This window comes from Cervus elaphus, chromosome 21 (genome assembly GCF_910594005.1).
Source record: "Cervus elaphus chromosome 21, mCerEla1.1, whole genome shotgun sequence".
NCBI classification, from domain to species: Eukaryota; Metazoa; Chordata; class Mammalia; order Artiodactyla; family Cervidae; genus Cervus; species Cervus elaphus.
The window spans coordinates 18522366-18526111 of record NC_057835.1 but is presented as its reverse complement, the minus strand read 5'-3'; positions in this window follow the sequence as shown (position 1 = coordinate 18526111).

Below are 3746 nucleotides of genomic sequence, written 5' to 3'. Positions count from 1 at the left end.
GACGGTTGGATGACTTCAATGACTCAGTGGACATGAGTTTGAGCAAATTCTGGGAGATAGTGAAGGACAAGGAAGGCTGGCATGCTGCAGTCCATGGGGTGGCAGAGTTGGGCATGACTGAGTGACTGAAGAACAACAACAAGAACAATTTACTCATGGGCTTTGTCCATTGCAGGGTCAGGTTCTGAGCAAAAAACCTTTTCCTTTTAACATAAGATCTGCTTTCTTCACAAAATATTAAGTATATGATGCAGAATTGTTCATGATAGGCACTAAGCTGCACAATGGTCTCTAGAACTCATTCATCTTGAACAAATGAAACTTTGTATCCTTTGACCAACACATCTCTGTTCCTCCCTCCCCCACACCCTGCTAACTACCATTCTACTCTGCTTCCCTGTGTTTAAATATTTTAGATTCCTCATATTAGTGGGGTCACATAGTATTTGTTCTTCCGTGTCAGTTTTATTTCATTTGGCATGATGTCCTCAGGCTACATTCATGTTGTCACAAGTGGTAGCCTTTTGTTCCTTTTTAAAGGCTCAATAATACTACATTGTATGTATTCATGCATTTTCCTTAGCTATTCATCCACTGATGGACATTTAGGTTGCTTCCATGACTTGGCTATTATGAATACTGCTGCAGTAAACATGGGTATGAAGGTAACTCTTTAAGATCCTGATTTCAATTCCTTTATATATACACTCAAAAGTGAGGTTGCTGTAAAGCAACTATACTCCAATATAAAATAAAAATCAAATGAAAAAAAGAAAAAGTGAAGTTGCTGTTTCATATAATAGTTTGGTTTGTTGGAGAAACTCCATACCATTTTCTAGTGACTTCAGCAATTTACTTTCCCACCAACAATGTATGAAACTTCTCTTTTTTTCCACATGCTGACCAGCACTTATCTTTTGTTTTGATAACTGTATTTTAACAAGTGAGAAGTGATATCTTATTGTGGTTTTCATCTAATTATCTTCCCAAACTTAGTATTTCAGATATTTTCATCTCCAGTGTATAAATGAAATGGTGCAGTGATGCTAAGGATGTTGTTAATTGGTAAACAGCTGGTTTAGTAGAGGAGCTGGGCTTCAGATTTGGGTCTTCATGGCACCCTCATGTTCTATCCTAGAATCACCACAACGGCCTGACTATATGATCAAAGTATTTACTAAACCTGAAATCATAACATCTATTTTACTATAATCTTTATATGTATTAACCAATTGAATGCTCATAACAATCTAGAAGTGAGATACTATATCTGATCTGCTGACTAAGAACCTCAGGAATGAATGCTAATTCATTAGACAAAAGTCCCACTGCTAGTAACTGGCAGACTGGTTTTCATATTCATGTGATCTGATTCCAACGCCCATGCTCTTAACTCTTACATCATCATACATGGCTTAATATTTAGGAGTGAGCCTAATGGTACCTTGAATGAGGACACAAAAATTTTAAGAATATCCTGGAGAAACACACAGGACAGATATGGATGAAAGGACAAGACAAGGAGGTCAATTAACCTTGTCTGCAAGGTTCATGAAAAACTGCACATCCAATGATTGAAAGATAGGTCACAAAAGATCATCCATCCCATGAAAGGTGACCTTTCTGAAGAGTTCTAATCATGGAAGAACATGAATTACTTTAGCATTTTTGAAAGTTGTTTCTGTCATAAGAAGAGGAGGTTAAAAATTAGGTTTCTGCAGCAGTTCAGGGTAGAATTTACTGGGATACTGTCCTTCAAACAGCCCAGCCCTGCCCCTCCTTATTTTCCAAAGTCTATACTTTATTAAGCATACACTAGTGAGAAGTCACTGTCATTTCATCAATTGGCCAGGGAAAAAGAAAATCATTGCTGGTCTTAAATCTTAGTCACTGTTTTGACAGCTGTTACACAGAAAGCTGACATCTCTATTGAGTTATCTGCTTTGACACCTCACTCACTAGTTTCAGAGACATTTTAATTATCTCAAGGATGCCATTAGAATGCATGAACAGAGTTATAAGTTCTTTAAAATCCAGAATGCTCATGTCATGTTATTCTTGACACTGTGAGTGACCTTAGTACTCATTTCTGCACCACTTAATGTCTTAGTTTCCTTAGCCCTTCTTGTAGCCATCCTTCATCCTAATTAACCTGAGCAATACAGTAATCTGCACATCAGTCATCTTAGTCACTGGCACTTTCTTCCTGGTTATTAACCAATGAGTTGAACAGTCATGTCTCCCTTTTCAAGGTTAGTGAGAGTACATTTATTTCTAGCTTCTAATCTTGTTTGTATGGAGGTCAAGAAGCAACAGTTAGAACTGGACATGAAACAATGGACTGGCTCAAAATCGGGAAAGGAGTACATCAAGACTGTATATTGTCACCTTGCTTATCTAACTTTTATGCAGAGTACATCATGTGAAGTGCCAGGTTGGATGAATCACAAGATGGAATCAAGATTTCTGGGAGAAATATCAGCAACCTCAGATATGCAGATGATACTACCCTAATGGCAGAAAGCAAAGAAGACTTAAAGAGCCTCTTGATGAAGGTGAAGAGGAGAGTGAAAAGGCTGGCTTAAAAACTCAACATTCAGAAAACTAAGATCATGGCATCCTGGTCCCATCACTTCATGGCAAATAGATGAGGAAAAAGTGACAGATTTTATTTTCTTGTGCTCCAACATCACCAAGGACAGTGACTGAAGCCATGAAATTAAAAGATGTTTGCTCCTTGGAAGAAAAGCTATGATAAACCTAGACAACATATTAAAAAGCAGACATCACTTTGCTGACAAAGGTCCGTGGAGTCAAAGCTATGGTTATTCCAGTAGTCATGTATGGATATGAGAGTTGCATCATGAAGAAGGCTGAATGCTGAAGAATTTATGCTTTCGAACTGTGGTGCTGAAGAAGACTCTCATGAATCCCTTGGACAGTAAGGAGATCAAACCAGTCAATCCTAAAGGAAATCAACCTTGAATATTCATTGGAAGGATTGATGCTGAAGCTGAAACTCCAATACTTTGGCCACCTGATGCGAAGAGCCAAAGGTCTTATCTCTTTGGAAAAGACCCTGATGCTGGGAAAGATTGAAGGTAGGAGGAGAAGGGGATGACAGAGGATGAGATGGTTGGATGGCATCACAACTCGATGGACATGAGTTTGAGTAAGCTCTGGGAGGTAGTAAAAGACAGGGAAGCCTGGTGGGCTGTAATGCAAAGAGTCAGACACAACTTAGTGACTGAGCAACAACCTTGCTTAAATTCAAGACAGGATCTTTTCTTCTGAACAAATTTCCAAATACTGTCACCCCTCAGTATCCTCTGCCCGGGACAGGTTCTGGGACACCCTAATCCCCATGCCCCACCCCTGCATTCATACCAAAATCCCTGATGTTTAAGTTCCTTAGTCCACCATCTATTTCATGGGTTCTGCAGATTCAGCCAACCACAGATCATGTACTATGTTTAAGATGTGGTTGGTTGAATCTGCAGATGCAGAACCTGTGGATATCAAGATCTGACTGAACAGAGTTTCCTCAGGAGCTCTAGTTGAAAGACCTGATCAGAAGTCATCTAGATTAGTTATCATAAACTATCTCAGAAGGGCAGGATTTTAGATATAGTATTTTGGGCATGGAAACATTATGAGTTTAGAATGAAGTTGTTTGAGAGCATCAGTAAGGAACACAGCTCAGAGATAACAATAAATAATAGCATGAATAAACAAGTCAGTACCCA